We start from the raw sequence: 27,914 nt of genomic DNA on the forward strand, positions 1-27,914 counted from the left end.
TTCAAGCCCTAGCTGTTCCATTTCTGATCCAGTTCCCTGCTAATGTGGATGGGAAGGGAGAAGATGGCCCAAGTACTTGGGCCCCTGCACCTGTGTAGGAGACCTGGACAAAACTCCTGGCTTTTGGCTTCAGCCTGGCCCAGCCCTGGCTTTTGCAACCATTTGGAGAGTGAACCAGGGGATGGAAATTCTCTCCCTTTCTCTGTAACTCTACCCTTCAACTAAATAAGTTGTTTAAAAAAAAGTCAAAAAATACAGGCTCTAGTTTTTCTCTATACTGACTTGGTTTCCCCAAATATCACCAAAGTTTCATACCCAACTGGTATAGAGTTGTGGCACAGTGGGTTAAGCCACTGTTTGTGAGACTGCATACTGTATCAGAACATGAGTTCAAGTACCAGCTGCTCCATCCCCAATCCGGCTTATTGCTAATGCACCTGGGTTGGAAGAAATGGCATAAGTATTTAGGTCCCTGCGACCCACATGGGAGACCCAGATGGAGTTCTTGGCTCCTGGCTTGGGGCTGGCACAGAATAGGCTGTTGCAGCCATTTGGTGTGTGGACCAGTGGATGGAAGATCTGCCTCTCCCTGTCACTCTACTTTTCAAATAAATAAGCCTTTTTTAAAAAGTTCTCTAATGCAGAGATACTTATTCTTTCATTCATCAAGTACTTATGAGAATAGTCATAAGCCAAGTAAAGCAGGACACTTGTTAGGAGACAGGCCATATAGGTTAGAATTTCCACTCTACCATTGACAGCTATGAATGTGTACACATTTCCCAATCTATAAAATGGGACCCATCTCCTCAGTTAATTGTAAAGATCAAACAAGTGAAACATCAATGTGTGCCTGACACACTTAGTGAACATTCAATAAGTATTAGGCATATCAATGAAGTTTGTTCAGGTTGCTAAAGAAAAATAGGTAAAAATGCACAGCTCTTGTCCTCAGGAAGCTTACAATCTAATGTAACACAGATATACAAGCACAGTAAACTACAATAGAAAACTATGTAAGAAGAATGTAAGTAGAGGTGAACTTTTCCCTTCCATGGATCAGTTGCAAAAACTGAAACTATTTTGTCCTTCCAAAATTATATTTGGATCTATATATGCCATTATGTTGTGTCTTTTCCTTGCAAAAATGAACACTTTTCACACAATAAAAATGTTAAATTTTTATTAACAGAACCTGAAATCAGAGATCATCATATCTAAATTAGAACTCTTATTTTATGGAAAAAAATTCAAATCAAATTCACCTAAGCAAAATGAGAATTCATTGCCTCATGTAGCTGAAATCAGAGTCCACCAGGTTTATCCAGGTTGGTGTGCCTTCTCTCCCTCCCTCTTCAACCTGTGTGTATTTTATTCTCGGGCAATGTTTTCCCCTTCACTGACACCAGGAACCTCTTGGTTCATGTTCTCCCCACTGAACAAATTTCAGCATAAGTAGAACTACTCTTTCCTGTGGGCTCTAGCAGAAGTCTCAGTGCTGTTCTCATTAACCTAACTTGGGTAGCAAGTCCATTTATGAGCCAATGGGAAGATGAAGTATTCTGACTAGAAATGGCCATTTATTCAGTTTTGGAGCCAAGGTGAGGTCATTCCCAGAAGAACCCTGTGAAGAGAGAATAAGTGGTAGACAATTTCCATGGAAAAACAGGGTGGTGAGTTCTCTAGACAGAAAAGTTTCAAGACCCAGCAGTAATGTTGATAGCTGTATAAGTATGGCTAAGTTCCATAACTTTCATAATTTTAACTTTCATAATTTCAGTCCAGGACATGGAAGGATAGATATTGAACCAAATTACCTCTGTTACCATTCTACCCTTGGAGCTCTTTACCTCTATCATCCTTTTCTTGGAAAATGATGAGTAAGTGGAACATTAAAAGACATTTTATTCTTAGAAATAAGTTGTTCTCAAAGTTTTTATAGATTCCTCAAAAGAGCTGGGGGTGGCATGGGTGAACAAATATGAAACGGAGTCATATCTAGAACTCAGAACGTAACTTCTTCTTGGGAAGACATTAGGAAAATATGACTCATTAGATTGCGTATGTATTTTTAGTTGTTCCTCAAGGATCCCCCATACAAAACTATAAGTACTTAACCAATTTTCAGATTTTTTCCCTAGGGAAACCAGATGACTGCAATATAGGTATTTATCACTTCCTATTTCACAAAGATAAAAACTGAGGCACAGAGCTTAAATTATATACTAAAGTGATATAATTAAACAAAAGGAACTAGAGTTAATCCCAAAATCACCAAATGACATCTTCGCAAAAATTATGAGATAAACAAAAGTCAAATTAACAAATTAAACTTACACCAAAGAGATATCTAACCTATAATGTCAGACTTTGCTCATTGTATTCATGACATTATTAGTAAAGTAAAGCAGCAAGAGGTTCAGCATCACCAATTCAGATCTCCAGGCTATATATTTATGACATATTAGATACATCCTATGCCCACATCTACCAAATGATGTGTCCAAGCAAAGTGTAGGATCACATCACTGTCACAGAAGAAGCCCTTTTGGTCATGAACTATTGCTATGTCTTCCATAGTTGTTGACATTGCTTCTGTGGCATTTTATAGGAGTCATAAGAATCCATAAATCCTAGATTTGTCTGTCATAATGAATCCTACAGAACAGATTCATTCGGTTAAAAATGTTTCGTAAAAACTTTCCTGCTTACAAATACTACTATTGTGCTTGCAGGTCTGCCTTTAGACCATCACATTTTTTCTTACCAAAGGCCATCTCACCTGCATTTTGAGAGAAGGGATTGCAGACTTGCTGCTTAACCATTACTCGCACACGAGTAAATCCTAACTCCTAGGGCTCAATGGTAGTGGAATGAAAAACCAGTGCACTCCCCACATTGATGCCCATTTGAAGAACCAGAACAATTGCCACATTCAATGGTCATTTAAATGTTATATCTTTTTTTTTAATTTTCAATTATCTTTATATACAGAAGATCAATTTAGCATATATTAAGTAAAGATTTCCACATTTTGCTCCCACACAGAAACACAAAGTGAAAAATACTATTTGAGTACTAGTTATAGCATTAATTAAATACCTAAGAGTAATTGTGTATTAATTACAGAGTTCAACCAATAGTTTTAAGTAGAATATACAATGCCACTTTTGTATTGTTGTGGCTCCCCCCCCAACCTCCCTCCCTCCCGTGGCCCACCCCTCTCCCTCTCCCATCACACCCTTCATCACGTTTCATTTTCAATTACCTTCATATACTGAAGATCAACTTAGTATATACTAAGCAGGGATTTCAACAGGCTGCACTCACCCAACCGAACCAGGTATAGGGTATTGTTCGACTAGTAGTGTTGTTTTTGAGTTTCATAGTTAAACACATTAAGGATAGAGATCCTACGTGGGGAGCATGAACCCAGTGACTCCCGTTGTTGATTTAACAATTGGCACTCTTATTTATGATGTCAGCAATCACCTGAGACTCTTGCTATGAGCTGTCTAGGCTATGGAAGCCCCTTGAGTTCACCAACTCTGAACTTGTTTAGTCAAGGCCGTATCACAGTGGAGGTTCCTTCCTCCCTTCGGAGAAAGGCGCCTCTCTCCTTGATGGCCTGATCCTTCTGCTGGGGTCTTGTTCACCAGGATCTTTCTAAATGTCATATCTTGACCATTTAATCCAAAACCACCTGAGCTACATCGCAATCACTCTTAATATGATCAATTCTATGCAATCTCCAAATATTGAGGCTTTCAGGAGGTTCTCCAGATGTGACTTGCCTTAGATTAGTCTTAATTTTGGTAGAAGTTGCTCCTATCCCTAGAGCTGGCCATATGAATACCCAGGACAAACTATCACTTATGTGGTATAAGTTAAAGGCAACAGAAATTCTAACCCCAAATCATCAATTCAGATTGCTTAAAAAACTACTCTACTTCGGGGGGATTTATTCCTTTAGGTTGAGCACAGGCCTTTCCACAATCATCTTTAAAATATCTCAAAAGATTAGACTTGTTCATTTACTCTTAGAATAAATGAATGATCCAGAACATCATCTTTGGATACAGGCATCCCAGAGCCGCAAGGAAATATCCAATGTCCATTGTACATAGGAAGAGGACTGTGGGGACAGTAGAGAGGAGCAAAGGGAATAAGAAGGGAAAATGGCAGATTCTCAGAGACTTTTCCATTTGTTGTGCTGAGGTAAAACACCCTCTTGTATAACTCTGACACAAAATGTTTAGTGCACAAATTTTTCTGCTACATACACATACACACACACAACAGCATACTACAGGATTGGTTAATTATGTTTTTCTGATTTTTTCCCACTTGTTGCTACTCATACCACTTATTTTAAAAAGCTGGGTAGTTGCTTTATCTTTCAATGTAGTCCATAGACCTGTGGCTCACAGATAAAGCAATATTCAACTTCTAAAAAAATCTAGCCACATGTTATTTTACTTACCCCAGAACTACATAGTTTAAACAGGCATATGGAATAAAATTGCACTTTAGATCATTTTCCTAATATTTCCCTTTTGACAGTACCATAGTTTAAGGGTATTACCAAGAGAATCAGAATCATAAGAATTACACTTGATTTCTACAAGACACCATAGTCAAGACTTCCATATTCTTTTATTATTATTTTTTTGACAAAAGGTAGAGTTATAGACAGTGAGAGACAGACAGAGAGAAAGGTTTTCCTTCTGTTGGTTCACTCCCCAAATGGCTGCTACGGCCGGCGCTGTGCCGATCCGAAGCCAGGAGCCAGGTGCTTCTTCCTGGTCTCCCATGCAGCTGGGAGCCCAAACACTTGGGCCATCCTCCACTGCCCTTCTGGGCCACAGCAGAGAGCTGGACTGGAAGAGGAGCAACTGGGACTAGAACCCGGAGCCCACATGGGATCCATATTCAAAAACTACTTCCTGAATAACCTATGAAAACCTTTTATTAACGAGTGAAGCTATAGACAAAGTAGCTACGAGATTCAGCCAAATTTCTATAACCTATTTTTTAACCTATGTATGCTCAAGTTCTCACTGTAAAATAGGAATAATACTTAGGTACCAGAGTTAGATGAAGAAGCCAATGTGGTGATATACATGAATATAATGCCATAAAAATGTAACTTGTCATCCAAATATTATTCAGCCATTAAACAAATATGGATTGAGTGCCTTCTGTTTATCAGACACTATGAAATACACTTGGATTCAAATGATAAAAGGACACAGAACCTTTTTACAGAGCTTACAGTCTACTGAAGGAAAACCAGTGGCTTGTTGCAATGCAGTAGTGTAAGTACTCTTGTGAAGGAATGCGCAGGAGTCTGGGTGTATCTGATAGAAGTCCATGGCAACTACTCTAGCACTAAAGAGCTGCATATGTGCTGTAAAAGCTCCGTGAGGACTGGGGTGCAGGGGAGTGGGCAGAATGGACCACCAATAGAGGAAGTAGATGCAATCTCCTGCAACAAAAAAGAGCAGGTGCAATCTTTGGTGGCTTGCAAGGATGCAGAGGAGTGGTGGGTAGGGTGGTGAACCAAGAAGCTGATGGGACTGCATCATTATGATTCCTCATGCCCTTTTCATATGAGACCTCATGAGAGTGTCTCTTCATAGACATGAAGGGTTTAAAACAAAGAAATTTAAAGGATGAAATGCAGAGACTTGCAGATCTCAGAAATGCTAAGGATATGACAGACAACTTGGAACTTGCTAATTCAACAATTATTGAACTGTTTAAATCAGAACAAAAACACTTTTAATTCAGATATTACAATAAAGGAGAGAAAAGAATTTTTCAGAGATCTTTATATGAAGGTAAATTTTTTCTTCACTTTCTCAGTAAACTTTTAAATTAGCATTCATGGAGGCCAGCGCTGTGGCTCACTTGGTTAATCCTCCGCCTGTGGCACTGACATCCCATATGGACGCCGGGTTCTAGTCCCGGTTGCTCCTCTTCCAGTCCAGCTCTCTGCTGTGGCCCGGGAAGGCAATGGAGGATGGCCCAGATGCTTGGGCTCCTACACCCACATGGGAAACCAGGAGGATGCACCTGGCTCCTGGCTTCGAATCAGCATAGTTCCGGCCATTGTGGTCATTTTGGGGGTGAACCAACAGAAGGAAGACCTTTCTCTCTGTCTCTCTCTCTCATGGTCTAACTATCTGTCAAAAATAATAAACAAAAAAATTTATCATTCATGAGTTCATTTGTGTTTGCAAAATACCAATAATCAGAACCAACATTCCTTATAACATGCTGTCGCTCCCCCTCTTCGTGGAGGAACGACACTAAACCCTGCCTAGGCTTCATATCCGAGTCACGGCACCATTATGTCGCTCCCCCTCTTCGTGGAGGAACGACACAGAACCCTGCGCTGTTCTTTTGTCTGCTCGGCCCTCCCCGGGTTTGCTGCTGGTTCTTCCCGGGTTGGCTACTGTCCCTTCCACCTCCGTGGAAGGGCGGTTCCCCCTGCCACACTCCCCACTTCCGCAGGGGAGTGGCACACCGCCGGCCGGCTCTCTCGGGGGCTGCACAGGTGTTCCTTCAGATGTTCCCCTTAGATGTTCCTGGTGCATGCCGTCTCTCTCCTCCTTTATAGTCCTCCTCTGCCAATCCCAACTCTGCTACCCACACGCCGAGTACGCTGCTCTCCAATCAGGAGCAAGTCCTACAGTTTATTGGTTGAACTGGAGGCAGCTGTGTAAAAGCTGTTTTCTTCTCTCCCAGCGCCATATTGTGGGAGAGCAGATGCATAGAATAAGTCTTAATTCCAGTAACTCAGTCCAGTCCGGGTTGCTCCCCACAGATCCCCCTTTCTTTTTATTTTTTGGCGTTGATACGCGCCTGTCTTCGGTGTCCCGCGGCACACACTCTGCTCTACTTGCTAGAGTTGCCACAGGTTCTTACAAGTCCTATCAATCAGGCAAACCGAATCCGGGTCCTCTCCTCGCCATGCTGTGAGGAGGTTTTTAGGCGCTGATGTGTGCCTGTGTTCGGTGACCTGCGGCTCATACTCTGGTCGAGCCGCCTGCTGGTGCTTACCGCCTTAATCAGGCAGACCGAATCCAAGCTCTCTCATTGCTATGTTGTGGGGTGACTTATTGGTGTTGATTCGTGCCTATCTTCGGTGACCTGCAGCTCATACTCTGGTCGAGCTGCCCGCTGGTGCTTACCGCCTTACTAATCAGGCAGACCGAATCCAAGCCTTCTCATTGCAGTATTGTGGGGAGGCCTTTCTATTTCTCTATTTCTCTATCTCCGGGCATTCCTATTTCTCCCATTTTACGTCTGTCTACCAACATTCCTATTTCTCTTATTTTACTTCTAAACTTCTGTTTCTCTTATCCCCGCGGCTTCCCGGCGCCCGCCCCGAGGCTGCTTCTCGGTGGCTCGCCCCGCGGCAGCTTCACGGCTCTGCGTGGCTTCCCGGCGCCTCGCCCCGCCGGCGGGCTCCCGGCTCTGCACGGCTCGGCTTCGCGCGCACGCTCCGCGGTCTCCACGCACTTCGCGCCCGCACCACGGCCTCGCGCCAGCCCCGCGTTCCCTATCTATTCACGCCCGGTGCTCTCTCTGCACGCAGCGGCTTCCGCGAATGTTTCCGCCACCACCGGCATTCAGTCCAAGTTCCCCGGACTAACCTGGCGAATTCCAACCTGGCGGCCCACGTCTCTGGTTCCAGATCTTCGCCTCTTGCTCCCCGGGGTGACTTGAAGAATTCCAAGGTGGCTTACGTTTCCGCCTCGGCCTGCACTCGCGGCTTCATCCTCCCTAACATTTTTCTCTACCCGGTATGTTTCCCTAAGTTTTCTTCCAACAATATTCCTCCCTCATTTCTCCTGGCCTCTCCCCACAGTCCGTATCCGAGTCTAAGTTTCTTATAGGTTTCACTTTCACTTTCAACCTGCAGTCCATATCTGAGTCTAAGTTTCTTCTTGCTTTCACTTTAAATCCTAACTTCTTTCCCACAGTCCATATCCGAGTCTATGCCTAGGCTTTCAATAGCTTCTTCTGGCACCTTTTTCGTCCGGCTTTTCCCTAGGCTGTTTGCTAGTCTCTCTCTCCGGCATTTTCCACTTCTTCCCGTTTCTTCCCTCCTAAGTTTCCTATCCGTCCTAGGTTTTCTATCCGAGTCACGGCACCATTATGTCACTCCCCCTCTTCGTGGAGGAACGACACAGGACCCTGCGCTGTTCTTTCGTCTGCTCGGCCCTCCCCGGGTTTGCTGCTGGTTCTTCCCGGGTTGGCTACTGTCCCTTCCACCTCCGTGGAAGGGCGGTTCCCCCTGCCACACTCCCCACTTCCGCAGGGGAGTGGCACACCGCCGGCCGGCTCTCTCGGGGGCTGCACAGGTGTTCCTTCAGATGTTCCCCTTAGATGTTCCTGGTGCATGCCGTCTCTCTCCTCCTTTATAGTCCTCCTCTGCCAATCCCAACTCTGCTACCCACACGCCGAGTACGCTGCTCTCCAATCAGGAGCAAGTCCTACAGTTTATTGGTTGAACTGGAGGCAGCTGTGTAAAAGCTGTTTTCTTCTCTCCCAGCGCCATATTGTGGGAGAGCAGATGCATAGAATAAGTCTTAATTCCAGTAACTCAGTCTAATCCGGGTTGCTCCCCACACATGCAATCTTTGGTCATTTCTAGCAATCTTATTTTTAATCTTTTTCAATTTTTATTTAATATTTTATTTGAAAGAGAGAGAGAGCTCTTTCATCTGCTAATTCACTCTCCAAATGTCTGAAATAGCCAGGACTGAGCCATGACAAAGTTAGAATCCAGAACCTTATCTAGGTCTTCCACATGAGACCAAACTTCTTGAGCCATTACTTGCTCCCTCGCCAAGTGCACACCAGCAGGAACCTAAATCAAAGGTAAAGCAGTCAAGATCTGAACCAAAAACTGTGACATGGGATGCGAGCATCTCAAGCAACAGCTAAACCACTGCACAACATACCTACTTCCTAACAATCTCTTTCTGATATGGGCTAAGCAGGCTGCTAGTTTAGGATATGGTGAGCTGGAGGAAACTGCAAGCCACCACCACCACCCACTCCCCTACCCTATGTGTAATTCTAGTCTCCTGCTTGTCAATCAAAATGGCCCCTTTCCAGGGATATGTCTGTTTCATCTGGGACGTGGGGAAAAAAATGCCACAAAAGAGATGTTGGATTCCACGTGGAATTTATGGGGATACTGTACAACTCCCAGGCAGCTTCACGTCTTTAGAAGCAAACTCCTACATTTCATGAAAGGAGGTGTTGGGGTGTGTTCTCTCTCTTCTACCACAGACTACAATTGGAAGAGGTGCCAGAGTACTCAGTTCTCCTTCTGGGCCCACTGCCGACTCACGAGGGGTATTTCTGTATGTGTGGCAACCCATGCTCGTGTATGCATGTTTATTTTCTCACCTTCTGAATAAGATTTACCTTATTTGTGTCAGCACTAAGAATGCTTCTTGGGTATGACAAGAACCTGAAATAGAATTAAAGCCGGGGAGTGGGGTATTATTTCTATATCTAGCAATAGCTCTAAAGCTTACAATAGGCATCTTCATGACTCAAAGCCTTAACGACTCTCTGGGTACTGCCATTCCAAACTAAATCCAAATGCTCTTTTTTTAATCTTTTTTTTTCTTCAACATTTAAGCTTAGATAATCATTTTCTCCAGGAAACCTTTCTTGGGTTTCTCCTCCCCTCCCGCACTGCATCTCTAAGAGACTTTCTCCAGTGCTCCCAGAGTCGCCTTCCTTCTTTTGTCCTGGTACTCACCTTGATATATGAAATTTCATTTCACTCATTTATGTCAACCACCAGAATGGTGACCCATGAGAGTCATACCATGTTCAGCATGTTTGTCATTATCTCATAATTGCTTGGTAAGTCATCTGCAGATACTCATTGGTTGAGCAGATACTCATGGTTTGAATATCCAAATAAACAGGAAGTGAAGGAACACTTGTTTGTCAATTGCTATTCCATAATTTATAAATATTCATATACATGGGTACCTACTGTAGGCCAGAAATGAGAACACTGTTGAGTTTATTAAAGGACAATGATGATAAACACTCTTTTCCTTACCTAGATGAATTGTCAAGATAAGAAATACACTTCCATAATTCAAAGGTTTTATTTTTTACTAGTTAAGAGATAATAAGTAGTTTCAGTCTTCTCAGGATGGTCATTTCTGGAGTGACAAAGAAAGTGTTTGGAAAGATCATGGAGCAAAGTAAGAGGGAGCACAGCCATGCAGGAAAAGCTACCCTTACACTCAGGAGGAAAAATAACCCTCTCGGTTTGTGGTTTTTTTTAACAACAAATTTTATAACCATTAAAGCTTTTTGTTTACTCAAGACTCTTTAATACCAGCTTCTATCAACAACACAGCTCTTATCTGGTATGTTGTTTGTAGTGATCACTTCAGCACCAATTTAAATCTTGTATAATTAGAGACAATAGGTATAAAATGATGAGTGCTAAGTACTCAGACTGAAGTGTAGGTGGAAATTCAAAAACAAGCGTTTCCTCACCCATAGAGGAGTGTAGTTGTGAAGGGAACAAAATAGAGCACTGGCCAACTAGGAGTTGGGGAGCATATTTAGGATTGCAGGGATATTTAAAATTAGTTGATATATGAGCACATTTGGAGCCTACAAGGAAAGTATTGATGAAGGGGGAAATAATTGGAAAAAGAGAAGAGAATGGCTAGAAAATGGCTCAAGGCAGAGACAGACAAGAGTTACACACTTGGGAGGCCTTCTGCTTTTGGGAAGTGGACGGAATCAGAATACTGCCTGATGAGCATCCTAGTAGTGTTGAGTGCACAGTCTTCTAGGTTCACACTTCCTAGGAAGACCAAGGAGTCCAGGGATCCGGAAGTGAGTCAAGGATTATAAGCTATCAAAATAGTTTCTCCTACTGGACCAGTTTTAAAGCTACATAGATGCGATCGTGAATACTTAAGTCCACTTAATGCGCTGTGAATTAATTCTCACGTGGTCATATGGATGGTAGGAACCTGAAGGTTTTTTGTTTTTTCCCAGAGCCTTCATCTGTCAGTCTGTTGCATCCACCCATCAACTAAAATAGATTACAAAAAACCAGTGATGGTCACACGTGAATTTTATTGAAAATTAGAGGCAAATGAGAGGCAAGGCAACCGATCGGGACCAATACTCCTTACCAGAGTGTGGCCCCCAACAGTGAGTTACACAGCTTTTTGTAGTATTTTGTCCACTAGAGCTCACAATGTCAAACCAAACCCCTGGTATGCAGTGAGCAATTAAAAAAGAAAACCCCAGACTATGGTTGTAAGATAACAGATAACAATAACAAACCCAATAACAGATCCAAGATATGGTTGTAAGATAACAGTGACGGACACATTTATGTCAACCTAGTTCCTGGGAATTTGGGCCCACATAGTTTCACAAGATATACCCTTAGCCATTAGCAAGCAAGGCTAATATGTACAGAAGCAAGAGATCTGCAATTAGCTTTTAGCCACACTCACTCCATTTTGATTTTGACTCTACAAGTCGTAGACGAGGTGAATTGAAATGGAGAGAAAACACAGGCAGAAAGGAGTCACGCAAGGCAACTCTAAAAGCCCTGAATAACAGTCCCGTGCATCTTCCTGTCACCTACGCATCTCATCCTTTCCTGACATTTCCTCTCTGATGCTCCCAAGCATCCAGATCATTGAAAATCGCAAGCCTGGTTATTATTTTTAGCATCCTCCCTTTTTTCTGCAGATGCAATCAGCTGCAGTATCAAAACAAAGGGCTCTGGCAGTCCGACGCGGTCCCAGCCCGGCTTTGTCTTTTCAAGTGTGTGAGTCAGCCTTAACTTTCTCCCAGCACAGCAGCCAACACCGGCTCTGACAGCAGCACTTGCGGCCCCCTAGTGGGGCTATAGGAGCTGCTCCACGCTGAAGTAAGATTTGGCTGAGAACACCAGCAAATAGCACAAACTGAGCCGGTAAACCAGAGAATGCCTTGAAATATGATGAGATAATTCCTGCGAAAATCCCAACATGGAAGAAACAGAAACCGGAGCAACAATGAAAACTGAAGCTCAAACCGTGAGGCTGAATCTGAAAGGAACCGACTCAGACGGCAGGAATACAGACATAGAATAAGGCTTAAAGAGCAACGGCTGCTTGCAAGTGGCTACCTGGTCCAAACGTAGCTGACAAGAGTGCCAGCACAGTGAGGGACCCCAGGTCCCTTCACAGAGGGCTGGCAGCACAGGATGTACCCCCGAGGAACACAGTTCTGGCAGGTCCACCCCATCCGCAGGATGAGGGTTTTTTTTTTTTTTTTTTTTTTTTTTTTTTTTTTTTTTTGACAGGCAGAGTGGACAGTGAGAGAGAGAGAGACAGAGAGAAAGGTCTTCCTTTTGCCGTTGGTTCACCCTCCAATGGCCGCCACGGCCAGCGCGCTTGCCGGCGCACCGCGCTGATCTGATGGCAGGAGCCAGGAGCCAGGTGCTTTTCCTGGTCTCCCATGGGGTGCAGGGCCCAAGCACCTGGGCCATCCTCCACTGCACTCCCTGGCCACAGCAGAGAGCTGGCCTGGAAGAGGGGCAACCGGGACAGAATCCGGCGCCCCAACCGGGACTAGAACCCGGTGTGCCGGCGCCGCTAGGCGGAGGATTAGCCTAGTGAGCCGCGGCGCCGGCCAGGATAAGTTTTTGTTGTGATGTCATCCACTTGATGCATCGTGTGCTCACTCTGGGGGCTTGGCTGGGCTGGGAGGAGTAGGGTAGGATGGGAAGTTAGTTTTTCATCCCCAAGATATTCCAGTTTCAGGAAATTCTAGAGGATGATAAATGTCCTATCTTTGCAACCACTATGGTAAAAACTAAGTGAAAATTGTGACATATCCGTTGTGTTCCATGTACTAAAGAATACCACCTGTAACAGTCCTTTTGAGTCAAAATGCAAAGCAGCACTGGTAACTGTTGGTGACTAAGCGATTGTCACCCAGGTAGCTGTACCCTCTGAGGGGCATGAATCCCATGAAATGGGATTACGAATCGCCAAGTCTCACCAAGGACCAGGGAGCTGAGAGAAACACCATCAGCCTCTTCATCCTTCCCCCACCCACAATCCCTCCATTCAACCTCCCCTCGCCACATGCCCAGTCCTTAGTTCATGATCCGACTTTGTCCAGGAACACAGAGAAATCTATCCTGCTCAGATGTCCTGTTCTCCCTGGTTAATTCACACCAATAAATAATTCCACATTCTGGAAAGTCTTCCTTATCACTAACCTAAATCTGGGGAGGTTTTGTTCCACCTATTTCTTCTATTCTGTCCTCAGGGAAGTTGTATTAAAGCTGGCCATTGTCTTTTGCATAAGAGCCCTGGATGTCAAGGAAAAATTAAATTTTCTCCTGGTCTTAGACAGAATCAACTGTTACAGCTGAATGTGGTATTAGAAGTCATCTCAACCACATTACCACTACCACTCCACCTTCCTCAACACTCACACCTCACAAAGTGAAGGAAATGAAACCCAGAGAGGTTAGGTAACTTGTTCAAGGACATATAGTGAGCTAATCAAGTTTTAACATGGCATTGTCTCTTTTTCCCCCAGGTTCCTTTAACAGTTGCTCATATTTTTTTTTTTTTACTACTACAAATAAGCTCAGGTAGTGTAAGTAATAGCTTCTACCTAGCTGATCATAAACATGCATGCACAGAACCTCCCACAACAGAGGTTAAGGTAACATAGTAAGAGTAGCCCATTCAGTAACTGGGGCAAACTGGATGTCATATTCCTGATTAAAGGTAGTAACCCTGCAAGTTGATTATCCAACCCCGTAATTTAAAAGATCAAGAAACTACGAGGGGCCGGCTGTGGTACAGTAGTTAAGCTTCTGCCTGCAGTGCCGGCATCCCATAAGGGAGCCAGTTCTAGTCTCGGCTGCTCCTCTTCCAATTCAGCTCTCTGCTCTGACCTGGGAAAACAGTGGCGATGGCCCAAGTCCTTGGGCCCCTGCACCCATGTGGGAGACCTGGAAGAAGCTCCTGGCTATGGATCGGCATAGCTCAAGATGTTGTGGCCATTTGGGGAGTGAACCAGCAGATGGAAGACCTTTCTCTCTGTCTCTCCCTCTGTCTGTAACTCTACCTCTCAAATAAATAAAATCTTAAAAAAAAAAAAAAACAACTATGAATCCAAGTGGCTAAATGGCTGACCCAAATTTCATAATGTCAAGTATGAAAGGACCTTTTCCTCCAGTGTCAATGTGCTCTGTTGTGTTTACTATTGAACTAATGTCACTTTTTACATTTTTATTCCATTTTTTTTTGAAAAGCAGGAAGAAAGAGAAATACACTTGCACCCACTGGTGAATTGTCCAGGGCCAGCCATTATCTACTGCCTCTCAGTGTATGCATTTCCAGGAAGCTGGACTTGGGAGCAGAACCAAGACTCAAACTGACACACTCATTTAGTATTCAGGCATCTGAAGAGGCAGGCAAATTTACCACTGTGCCAAATGCTCACTCTTAATTTCACTTTTCAAACCAAGCAGGTACATGGCTGGCCAGGATCCATCTCCATACCACCACATTGTCCTTCCTACCACATTTCATATAGCCCATCCCCTTCCTTTTGTATTTTGAAAGTTCTTTTCCCATCATGTAATTACAATCTTCACAGTCTATGTATTCAATCTCTCCTACAAATAATAGGGTCACTGCAGAATCTGATCTTACTCCTCAGCGATCTGGAAACCTGATGAGTCTGTTCTGCCAAGCTTTGGAAATGCTCTCATTAGTTGACAGACTGTAGTTGAGGCTCTTTTTTGTTACATGGAACATAAATTCTCTCAGGCTGGGTCAAAAAAGTAAGCAGGGCTTGTCCTGAGAATGCGATTCTCTCAAGCTTTCTAAAGAGCAACTAAAATAGAACATTATTTCCAATGGATTATGCTTTATCTAGACTTGTCTTTATGCATTTCATGCTTTGATCTGCTGTTGCACTAGTTCATCTGAGTGCCATTTCTTTATTATAAAGAAGTGAGCCTCTAAAGAACAGATGCTCATTATTTTAGATGTGCCCCAGAGTTGGATGGGTATATCACGAGGAAAGGTATTGGGAATTGCAATGTGAGTCACAAAAGCAGTCCTCCATCTCTCTGCAAAGCCTTTTCTTTTTCTCTGGTCTTTGTCATTTTTATCTCTTTCTCCTGCAGTATCTCTATACCTTCTTCACCATCTGCTGGCACCATGATTAACTGTCATCATTTCTCTCTCAGCAAGTGTACTTTCCTGTGAATAGCCCAGTGGTTGCCTCCTCATCCCTGAGCCTGCAGGGAACCAATCATCAACAACAGTCTCCCTATCTCAACACAGGTAAGCAGTAGAACACCTACGCAGGGCCAAGTGTGAAGCCAGGCATACCCTCCCAGAAGGTCTGGTGACTCCTTTGCTGCTCAAGCCAATGGTCCATGTTCAATTCTCTTCCTGTCCACACCATTCACAGCAATTGAAGCAGTTGATTTCTCCTTCACTAGTTTTTCTTCACTAGACTTTTAAATCATCATTGTCTTAATTTTCCTTTTCTCTGCTTAGTTGCTTTTCCCAACTTCCTACCAACCTCTTAATGGCTCATTCTCTGATCTCCTTCCCTTCTCAACCTATCTAGACAACCACAGCCATATTGAGCTCATTCAGTGTTTTAGTTTCAAATGCCATCTGTAGGTTGGTAGCTCTGGGCCAGATCTATAAGTTATACCCCAACTCCTATACCTTACTGCTTATCTGACAGCTCTATCTGCATGTGCAAGAGATTTCAGACTCAAATTTCCAAAACTGAACTCATCTTTCCCCAAGACTTTTCTACACACATGTTTCTTTATCTTAGGTCTCTATTCTTCTATTTGCTCTGCAGAACACCTAAAAACATTCACAAAACTTAAAAATGCAGGAGGTAAGCACTGGGGACAGCAGCTAAGATACTGCTTAGGATGCTTGCATCCATGAAGAAAGGGCCTCGGCTTGTGTCCTGGTTCTGCTCCGATTTTAGCTTCTTGATAGTGCATACCCTGGCAAGCAGTAGATGATGGCTGACGTATTTGGGTCACTGTCACCTACCTACATGGAAGACCCAAACTGAGTTCTGGGCTCCTGGCTTTGGCCTGACCCAGATCTGGATATTGTACACATTTGGGGAGTGAACCAGCAAATGAAAGATCTCCAATTCTGTCCCCTTCTCTGTTTTTCAAATGAAAATAGCTAAAAATTAACTGCATTAGTCCATAAAGAAAATACAAATTCCTCCCAAGTAGAAATTACAAGTCATTGAATCACATTTTTTAGTCACAATGCAATGAAATTAAGTAAACTCACTTATATACTTTTTTTTTTGACAGGCAGAGTGGACAGTGAGAGAGAGAGACAGAGAGAAAGGTCTTCCTTTGCCATTGGTTCACCCCGCAATGACCACTGTGGCCAGCGCACCGCACTGATCCAAAGCCAGGAGCCAGGTGCTTTTCCTGGTCTCCCATGCAGGTGCAGGGCCCAAGCACTTGGGCCATCCTCCACTGCACTCCCTGGCCACAGCAGAGAGCTGGACTGGAGGAGGAACAACCCGGACAGAATCTGGCGCCCCAACCGGGACTAGAACCCCGGGGTGCCAGCGCCGCAGGTAGAGGATTAGCCTAGTGAGCCGCAGCGCCGGCCTTACTTATATACTTTCAAGCCAGATATAATTCATGGGGAAAAGAGGATATAGACCTAAATGTATGGGATATAAAGAGATTTAAATTAATTTGTTAGAAAGTAAAAGTTGAAAATAAGTTATATTCATATAAAGAAATTAGGCAATCACAAAATAACTAAAGAAATTACAATAATAGTAAAGAAATAAATGAATGATATAGAAAAGTTGAACTGGATCAGAAGACTCAAAAGTTGGTTTTTAAAGAAATCAATTAAATAGGTCTTTTATAATCACATTAACTAAAAAAGAATAACTGCAAATCAGAAAAAGCGTTAAGATCAAATAGGTACACATATAGAGAATGCTTTAAATAAACTAATGGAAATATTCAGAAATTTCTAAACATTATTGTATATTCATATAGGAGACCATTTTTAAAGAAAATATAAACTACTACCAATTCAAAAAGAACCAAGAAAACCAATACATCAACACTCAAATTTTTTTTTTTTATTTTTTTTTTTTGACAGGCAGAGTGGACAGTGAGAGAGAGAGACAGAGAGAAAGGTCTTCCTTTGCCGTTGGTTCACCCTCCAATGGCCGCCGCGGCCGGCGCGCTTGCCGGCGCACCGCGCTGATCCGATGGCAGGAGCCAGGAGCCAGGTGCTTTTCCTGGTCTCCCATGGGGTGCAGGGCCCAAGCACCTGGGCCATCCTCCACTGCACACCCTGGCCACAGCAGAGGGCTGGCCTGGAAGAGGGGCAACCGGGACAGAACCGGCGCCCCGATCGGGACTAGAACCCGGTGTGCCGGCGCCGCTAGGCGGAGGATTAGCCTAGTGAGCCGCGGCGCCGGCCAATACTCAAATTTTTTTAATTATTCAAATTTTTTCAGGCAAAATGTATGTCTGTATAGCTTTAAAGGTAATTTCTACCAACTTAAATAATATTTATTATTTAGACTGTTTCAAAGCATGAAAACTATAGGAAGCTTTCCAGACTCACCTATTGAGGACAGCATAATTCTAGATACCCAAAATCTCATTGATCAAAACTTTATAAAAATCCTAATTAAAACTTTAATAGGCCGGCGCCGCGGCTCACTAGGCTAATCCTCCACCTAGCGGCACCGGCACACCGGGTTCTAGTCCCGGTCGGGGCACCGGATTCTGTCCCGGTTGCCCCTCTTCCAGGCCAGCTCTCTGCTGTGGCCAGGGAGTGCAGTGGAGGATGGCCCAGGTGCTTGGGCCCTGCACCCCATGGGAGACCAGGAAAAGCACCTGGCTCCTGGCTCCTGCCATCAGATCAGCGTGGTGCGCCGGCCGCGGCGGCCATTGGAGGGTGAACCACCGGCAAAGGAAGACCTTTCTCTCTGTCTCTCTCTCTGTTTCCACTCTGCCTGTCAAAAAAAAAAAAAAAAAAAAAAAAAAAAAAAAAAAAAAAAACTTTAATACACTATAGAATTTATTTTTTTTATCTTTTATTTAATGAATATAAATTTCCAAAGTACGACTCATGGGTTACAATGGCTTCCCCCCCCATACCGTCCCTCCCACCCACAACCCTCCCCTTTCCCACTCCCTCTCCCCTTCCATTCACATCAAGATTCATTTTCGATTATCTTTATATACAGAAGATCAGCTTAGTATACCTTAAGTAAGTATTTCAACAGTTTGCTCCCACACAGAAACATAAAGTGAAAAATAATAGATGATTTTTTTAAAATGATGATGAAATCAGATCAGACCTATTGTCATGTTTAATCCCAGTGAGAGTCAAGTTGGGAATTGATAATTTCTTTTTTTTTTTTTTTTTTTTTTTTTTACAGAAGATCAGTTTAGTGTCCATTAAGTAAAGATTTCAATTGTTTGCACCCCCATAGAAACACAAAGTGAAATATACTGTTTGAGTACTCGTTATAGCATTAAGCCTCAGTGTACAGCACATTAAGGACAGAGATCCTACATGAGGAGTAAGTGCACAGTGATTCCTGTTGTTGACTTTACAAATTGACACTCCTGTTTATGGCATCAGTAATCTCCCTATGCACCAGTCATGAGTTTCCAAGGCTATGGAAGCCCCTTGAGTTCTCCGACTCTTATCTTGTTTAGACACGGTCATAGTCAAAGTGGAGGTTCTCTCCTCCCTTCAGAGAAAGGCACCTCCCTCTTTGAAGACCTGTTCTTTCCACTGGGATCTCACTCACAGAGATCTTTTTGCCAGAGTGTCTTGGCTTTCCATGCCTGAAATACTCTCATGGGCTTTTCAGCCAGATCCGAGTGCCTTTAGGGCTGATTCTGAGGCCAGAGTGCTATTTTAATACACTATAGAATTTAAATACTAAAGAATACAAGATTCAATTATGTTTAACCAAAGAAAGAGAAAATGATTTAATAGTCATGTAATTCACTACAATAAAATATTACAATAGAAATAACATAAAATGAGCTTGCTAAATTCCAAAAGCATTTTGTAAAGTGCGTACTCATTCCTGAACAAAATTTATAGTGTGACAGAAATAGAAGCTACTTACTAAATTGGCAAAGAATATAATGAAAATGTATCACAAATGTCCTTCTTAGAAGTGAAACATTAGAAGCATTCGTGTTAAAATTATGAACTGAACAATAGTGTGTTCACAGTATTTTTGTTCCACTTTCTTTTGTGTACCCCTATGCTCTAATATTTACTCATGAGGAGATAGCTGTATCATTTATGCAAATTATCTAAAAATCCCAAGTAATTAACTGAAAAACTATTAAATTTAATAATGCACTAGATTTAAGATATTATTGCTTTAGGATAGGAAAGCTTAGCATTTATTAGCCAGAAAAAATAATAATTGCATGCCAAAAAGTAACATACCTAGATATAATTCTTTAAAGCACACCAGAAGTATAGATAGGAAATAACATTTTATTGAAGAATATTTTTAAAGGAACTGAGAAAATAGAGCAGCATGCCATCATCCTAAGTGAGAAAGTTCAATATTCTGAAGATGTCAACTATGTTAAAGCAATTTGCGAAGTCAATACAGTCCAAAAATCCCAGGAAGGAGAGACCATTTATTTCAACAGTTAAGAAGCTACTTGAAATGCTCATATCCTAGTGCCTGGGTTTGAGTGCCAGCTCTGCTTCCAATTCCAGTTTCCTGCTAATATGCACCTTAAGAGGTAGCAAGTGACAGCCCAAGTACTTGGGTCCTTGACACTCACATGGACAACCCAGATTGAGTCATGGGCTCCTGCCTCATCCAGTCCCATATGTTCTAAGTATTTGGAGAATAAATGAGAAGAAAGATCTGTCTTTCAAATAAATAAAAAATGAAAATTTAAAAAAAATCCCAATGAGTTGTATATTATTGTGGGGAGCAACCCGGACGGGACTGAGTTACTGGAATTAAGACTTATTCTATGCATCTGCTCTCCCACAATATGGCGCTGGGAGAGGAGGCAACAGCTTCTACCCAGCTGCCTCTCACCAACTTGACAAGCTGCAGGACCTGCTCCTGATTGGAGGAGAGCAGCATACTCGGCGTGTGGGCAGCCGAGTTAGGATTGGCGGAGGAGGACTATAAAGGAGGAGAGAGACGGCATGCACCAGGAACATCTAAGGGGAACACCTGAGCAGCCCCCGAGAGAGCCGGCCGGCGGTGTGCCGCTCCCCCACGGAAGTGGGGAATGTGGCTAGGGGGAACCGCCCTTCCACGGAGGTGGAAGGGTCGGCAGCCAACCCGGGAAGAACCAGCAGCAAACCCGGGGAGGGCCGAGCAGATGAAAGAACAGCGCAGGGTCCTGTGTCGTTCCTCCATGAAGACGGGGAGCGACATAATGGTGCCGTGACTCGGATAGGAAACCTAGGAGGGAAGAAACGGGAAGAAGTGGGAAAATACCGGAGAGAGAGACTAGCAAACAGCCTAGGGGAAAGCCGGACGAGAAAGGTGCCGGAAGAAGCTATTGAAAGCCTAGGCATAGACTTGGATACGGACTGTGGGAAAGAAGTTAGGATTTAAAGTGAAAGCAAGAAGAAACTTAGACTCAGATACGGACTGCAGGTTGAAAGTGAAAATGAAACCTATAAGAAACTTAGACTTGGATACGGGCTGTGGGGAGAGGCCAGGAGAAATGAGGGAGGAATATTGTTGGAAGAAAACTTAGGGAAACATACCGGGTAGAGAAAAATGTTAGGGAGGATGAAGCCGCGAGTGCAGGCCGAGGCGGAGACGTAAGCCATCTTGGAATTCTTCAAGTCAGCCCGGGGAGCAAAAGGCGAAAATCTGGAACCAGAGGCAGAGACGTGGGCCGCCAGGTTGGAATTCGCCAGGTTAGTCCGGGGAACTTGGACTGAATGCCGGTGGTGGCGGAAACGTGAGCTGGGGCTGTGTGACTCGCGGAAGCCACTGTGTGCAGAGAGAGCATGGGGCGTGAATAGATAGGGAACGTGGGGCTAGTGCGAGGCCGTGGTGTGGGCGCGAAGGGGTGCGGAGACCGCGGAGTGCGTGCGCAAAGCCGGGAAGCCGCGCAGATGAGAGAAGAGCGGGCTGAAGTGGCTCAGAGCCAGGAAGCCGCCAAGAAGCAGCCTCGGGGCGGGCGCCGGGAAGCCGCAGGGATAAGAGAAACAGAAGTTTAGAAGTGAAATGAGAGAAATAGGAATGCTGGTAGATAGAAGTAAAATAGGAGAAATAGGAATGCCCGGAGATAGAGAAACAGAAAAATAAGGCCTCCCCTCAACATGGCAATGAGAGAGCTTGGATTCGGTCTGCCTGATTAGGGAGGTGGTGAGCACCTGCGGGCGGCTAGCAGCTTATGCGCCGCAGGTCACCGAAGACAGGCACGAATTAACATCAATAAGTCTCCCCACAATACCGCAATGAGAAGGCTTGGATTCGGTCTGCCTGATTAGTAAGGCGGTATGCACCAGCAGGCAGCTCAACCAGAGTATGAGCTGGAGGTCACCGAAGATAGGCATGAATCAACACCAGTAAGTCTCCCCACAATACGGCAATGAGAAGGCTTGGGTTCGGTTTGCCTGATAGGACTTGTAAGCACCTGCAGGCAGTTCTAGCAGAGTAGAGCATGCGCTGCAGGGCACCGAACACAGGCACGCATCAGCGCCTAAAAACCTCCTCACAACATGGCGAAGAGAGGACCCGGATTCGGTTTGCCTGATTGATAGGACTTGTAAGCACCTGTGGGCAACTCTAGCAAGCAGAGCAGAGTGTGTGCCGTGGGACACCGAAGACAGGTGCGTATCAATGCCAAAAAATAAAAAGAAAGGGGGATCTGTGGGGAGCAACCCGGACTGGACTGAGTTACTGGAATTAAGACTTATTCTATGCATCTGCTCTCCCACAATATGGCGCTGGGAGAGGAGGCAACAGCTTCTACCCAGCTGCCTCTCACCAACTTGACAAGCTGCAGGACCTGCTCCTGATTGGAGGAGAGCAGCATACTCGGCGTGTGGGCAGCCGAGTTAGGATTGGCGGAGGAGGACTATAAAGGAGGAGAGAGACGGCATGCACCAGGAACATCTAAGGGGAACACCTGAGCAGCCCCCGAGAGAGCCGGCCGGCGGTGTGCCGCTCCCCCGCGGAAGTGGGGAATGTGGCTAGGGGGAACCGCCCTTCCACGGAGGTGGAAGGGTCGGCAGCCAACCCGGGAAGAACCAGCAGCAAACCCGGGGAGGGCCGAGCAGACCAAAGAACAGCGCAGGGTCCTGTGTCGTTCCTCCACGAAGACGGGGAGCGACATATTATAAAGTTTGTGTAGAAAATAAAGTATAAGAAAATCCAAGATATTTGGGGAAAAGGACTAAATGGTATCCACTAGTTATCAAAGCATATTACAAAATATGTTATAGAGTAATCAAAACAGTATGATATTGCAGCAGGTATAGAAAAAAGACCAACCAGAATAGACCTCCAGAAACAGAACCACATGTATATATAAATGTAATACATGATTGCCTTAGTCTATTTGGTGATGCTATAATAGAATACTTGGGACTGGATAATTCCTAAAGTAAAGAGCTTTCTTTTATTTCTGGAGCCCAGGAAGTCCAAGATTGAGAGGTCCACACCTGACAAGGGCTCCATGGACAAGAGGTATACCTGGTGACTTAACAACACACTCCTGAAAGAACAGTGAGTCATAGAAGAAAGCAAAATGGAAATCAAGAAAGTCCTGGAAATAAATGAAGATTGTGGGGAGCAACTCGGACTAGACTAAGTTACTGGAATTAAGACTTATTCTATGCATCTGCTCTCCCACAATATGGCGCTGGGAGAGGAGGAAACAGCTTCTACGCAGCTGCCTCCAGTTCAACCAATAAACAGCAGGACCTGCTCCTGATTGGAGGAGAGCAGCGTACTTGGTGTGTGGGTAGCAGAGTTGGGATTGGTGGAAGAGGACTATAAAGGAGGAGAGAGACAACATGCACGGGGAACATCTATCTGAAGGAACACCTGTGCAGCCCCCAAGAGAGCTGGCCGGCGGTGTGCCACTCCCCCGCGGAAGTGGGGAATGTGGCAGGGGGAACCGCCCTTCCACGGAGGTGGAAGGGTCAGTAGCCAACCCGGGAAGAACCAGCAGCAAACCCGGGGAGGGCCGAGCAGACGAAAGAACAGCGCAGGGTCCTGTGTCGTTCCTCCACGAAGAGGGGAAGCGACAGAAGATGACAATACAACATATCAAAACATATGGGATTCAGCAAAAGCGATGTTTAGAGGCAACTTTATAGCAATTAGTACCTACACATCAAGAAATTGGAAAGGCATCAAATAAATAAGCTATCAATGCATCTCAAGGATTTAGAAAAACAAACCAAACCCAAAATTAGGAGGGAAGAAATAATTAACATTAGAGAACAAAATTAAAACCAAAAAAAAAATACAAAATTAGTGAAATGAAGAGCTGTTTTGAAAAAAAAAAAAGCAAAATTGATATACCACTGACCCAATTTACAGAAAAGAGAGAGAGAGAGAGAAGACCCAAATCAATAAAATCAGAGCTGAAAAAGATGTAAAAACAGATACCACATAAATAAAAAAGAATCATCAGGAATTACTACAAACAGATAAATGCCAATAAATTTGAAAATCTAGAAGAAAGATTCCTGGACACATACAATCTACCAAAACTGAGTCATGAAGACAGAAAACCAAAACAAATCAATAACTGAGATGAAGATTGAATCAGTAATAAAGACCCTCTCAACAAAGAAAATACCAGGACTAGCTTCATTAAAGAACCACTAATTCCCATTTTTCTCAAGCTATTCAAAACTATTGAAAGGGAAGGAATCCTGCTAAACTCCTTCTATGAGACCAACATCATCTTAATTCCAATACCTTAAAAAGATACAACAAAGAGAACTACAGACCATTTATCCCTGATGAACATAGGTGCCAAAATCCTCAACAAAGTACCAGCTAATCAAATACCCCAACACATCAGAAAGAGTATTCACCCGGACCAAGTGGAATTTATCAATTTATATCCCTGCATACCAGGGATAAATTAGCAAATCACATTAGCAAATCAACGTGACACATCACATTAACAAACTGAAAAACCAAAACCATATTAACTCAATTGATACGGAAAAAGCATTTGATAAAATACAACAGTGTTTCTTGATAAAAAAAAAAAAAAAAAAAAAAAAAAAAAACCTTGAGAAAATTTGGCAAAGATGGAACATTCCTCAACACAATCAAGGCAATTTATAATAAACCCATGGCCAGCATCCTATTGAATGGGAAGAAGTTGGAAGCATTCCCACTGAGATCCAGAACCAGACAAGGATGCCCACTCTCACCATTGCTATTTGTTATAGTTATGGAAATTTTAGCCAGAGCCATTAGGCAAGAAAAAGAAATCAAATGGATACAAATTGGAAATGAGGAAGTCAAAATATCTCTGTTTGCAGATGACATGATTCTCCATATAAGAGAAAAAAAGACTCTACCAAGAGACTATTGGAACTCATACAGTTTGGTAAAGTAGAATATAAAATTAACACAAAAAATAGCTTTTGTATAAATATAATTCCATGGCTGAGAAAGAACTTCAAAAATCAATCCCATTCACAATAGCCACACAAAAAAATTAAGTACTTTGGAATACATTTAACTAAGGAGGTGAAAGATCTCTATGATGAAAATTACAATACGTTAAAGAAATAGAAGACACAAAAAAAATGGAGAACTCTTCCATGCTTGTAGATTGGAAGAATATCATCAAAATGTACATACTACCAAAAGCAATTTACAGATTCAATGTGATCCCAATCAAAATATCAACACTCTTCTCAGGTCCAGAAAAAAGTGCTAAAATGTTTATGAAAACACAAAAAACTTAAATAGCTAAAAGTAACCTTAAACAAAAAAATACAAAGCCAGAGGCATCACAATATCAGATTTCAAGACATACTACAAGGCAGTTATAATCAAACAGCATGGTACTGGCATAAAAATAGGCTTGTAGAGGGCCGGCGCCGCGGCTCACTAGGCTAATCCTCTGCCTTGCGGCGCCGGCACACCGGGTTCTAGTCCCGGTCAGGGCGCCGGATTCTGTCCTGGTTGCCCCTCTTCCAGGCCAGCTCTCTGCTGTGGCCAGGGAGTACAGTGGAGGATGGCCCAAGTGCTTGGGCCCTGCACCCCATGGGAGACCAGGAGAAGCACCTGGCTCCTGGCTCCTGCCATCGGATCAGCGTGGTGTGCCGGCCGCGGCGGCCATTGGAGGGTGAACCAACGGCAAAAGGAAGACCTTTCTCTCTGTCTCTCTCTCTCACTGTCCACTCTGCCTGTCAAAAAAAAAAAAAAATAGGCTTGTAGACCAATGGAATAGAGAAGAAACTCCAGAAAACCAAACCACACATCTATATCCTCTTAATCTTTGAAAAAAGGAGCTAAAATCTTTTCCTCAAGGAATAACAATCTTTTCAACAAATGATGTTGGGAAAATCGGATCTCCTCATGCAGAAGTATGAAAAAAAGACCCCTACTTTACACTTTGTTCAAAAACCGACTCAAAATGGATCAAGGATCTAAATCTACAACTTGATACCATCAAATTACTATCAGAGAACATTGGGGAAACTCTGCAAGACATTGGCATAGGCAAAGATATCTTTGAAAAGACCCCAAAAGCACAGGCAATTAAAGCTAAAATAGACAAATGGGATTACATCAAACTGAGAAATTTCTGCACTGCAAAGGAAATACTCAAAGTGACGAGGCAACTGACAGAATGGGAGAAAATATTTGCAAACTTTGCAACTTATACAGGATTAATATCCAGAATCTATAAACAGCTCAAGAAACTCAAAACAATCCAATTAAGAAATGGGCAAAGGACTTGAACAGGCATTTTTCAAAAGAGGAAATTTAAATTGCCAACAGACACATGAAAAAATGCTCAGGATCACTAACCATCTAGAAATGCAAATTAAAACCACAAGGCAGTTTCACCTCATTCCAGTTAGAATGGCTGTCATACAGAAATCAGCAAAGAAATGTTGGATGAATGGAAAGAGGTATCCTAGACCACTATTGGTGGGAATGTAAACTAGTACATCGATTATAGAAAACAGTATGGAGATACCTCAGAAAATAGATCTACCACATGATCCAGCAATACCACTCTTGGGAACTTACCCAAACAAAATGAAATCAGCATATGAAAGAGTTACTGTACCCCATGTTTATTGCAGCTCAATTCACACTATCTAAGATATAGTATTAACTCAGATGTCCATCAACTGATGTCTGGAAAAATTGAAGAATTTATATAGTATGGAATACTACTCAGGCATACAAAGGAACAAAATCCTGTCTTTAACAACATGGACACAGCTGGAAACCATTATACTTAGTGAAATAAGCCAGTCCCAACAAGACAGATACCAGATGTTTCCCTGATCTGTAATAATTAATAGAGTACAAAAAAAGTAATGTATATGAGCAAAATTGACACTGAGATTTACAGCTTTTGTCTCTATTGTTGATGAACAGTGTTTTTTTCCTTCCTATTATTTGTTGAATTCTTTACTTTGTGTAGGATTAATCTTATGAGCATAAAATAAACTGAAAGTAGATCATTGTAAAAAAATTATTTAATGAATAGTGTTGAAATAAACAGCCAATCTTCAGGGGAAAATACGTTGAATCTGTACATTGTAGATGTCATACAAAATATTCTTAAAATTAAATCAAAAAATTAAATTATAAAATATCTGTGTAGTAATGAATAAATTGTACTCCAAGAGGTCTGACCTTTGTCCCAGTTCCTGGGAGGCAACATCCCAAACTTTAGGATTTCCCCAGTAATTGTCTGGTCTTACAATCCCATAAATATACTATATCTTTTATACAAATGTATCAATTCAATTTGTTCTGAAGGAATAAAAGTTAAATCACTATGTGTTCCTATATGTAGGTTTAGCAAGAAATGCTGACTTTATTTATAAACAACCCCATCTTCTGACACACCAATCAGTTTCTGTGTTCCTGTGAATGAGCCTTTAACTCTTGTAATTGGTGAACATAATAGATGTTTTTTATTGAGTACACATAGGAAGCAGATTCTTCAGGGAAGAAATATTGTAGGTCAACTGATTTTCAAGCTTCATTATGTTTATTCATTATTTAGCTCCAAATTAAGCAGATTTTTTTCAAAATAATCCATGTCAGCATATAACGTTTATGGGTATTTTTTGAGAAAATGGAAAATTTTATTTGAATTCAATGAGCAGACTTGATGTTTCTTATTTTTTGTTTTACTTTGTTCTGACCAGTTATCAAAATTACTTGAAGTGTCATCTAAAGACAAAGAATTCAGACACAAGGAATTATCTATTGCATGTATTTTATACTAATATTTGCTGGCCTTTTAGGTCAATATGTTTTGAAGTTACTTAAGTCAGTATAATTTATGTCAGTTTATATTTACACTGCTTTAAGTTGTCAGAATCTTCATTACAACTATAAAACCACTGCCAGGGTATATTAACACATATGTTTAAAACAAGTTTCTTGGGAAATCAAAGTGGCCTACATGATTAGTTTTTTTCCAAAATAACAGAAGTGAATTTTTAAAAAATGACCCTTTGTCTTTCTGCCTTTCATCTCATGTGCCCTTATCTCCTTTAAAGAGCTACAATGTCTAGAAAGCTGTACAAACAATTAAGCTAAATCATTTTGTAAGCAGTTCTATG

The 27,914-nt window shown here is 42.7% G+C and overlaps 1 long non-coding RNA gene across 2 annotated transcripts in view; it reads right to left on the reverse strand.

Moving 5' to 3' along the window:
* Positions 1-27,914, reverse strand: part of LOC127492391 (uncharacterized) — a 107,587-nt gene that overhangs the window by 44,598 nt on the left and 35,075 nt on the right. Inside the window, exons 2-3 of one of the 2 annotated variants that reach the window (XR_016215133.1) lie at positions 9,451-9,496; positions 1,260-1,624 (exon numbers count right to left, since the gene is read on the reverse strand). The exons of the other annotated variant lie outside the window; for it this stretch is intronic. This is a non-coding gene — a long non-coding RNA (uncharacterized LOC127492391). Of the gene's footprint in view, positions 1-1,259; positions 1,625-9,450; positions 9,497-27,914 lie in introns of those variants that run through there. 2 annotated transcript variants of the gene reach the window in all.

The sequence above is a fragment of the Oryctolagus cuniculus genome, chromosome 10 (assembly GCF_051225735.1).
Source record: "Oryctolagus cuniculus isolate XC-2025 breed Fujian yellow rabbit chromosome 10, ASM5122573v1, whole genome shotgun sequence".
NCBI lineage: Eukaryota > Metazoa > Chordata > Mammalia > Lagomorpha > Leporidae > Oryctolagus > Oryctolagus cuniculus.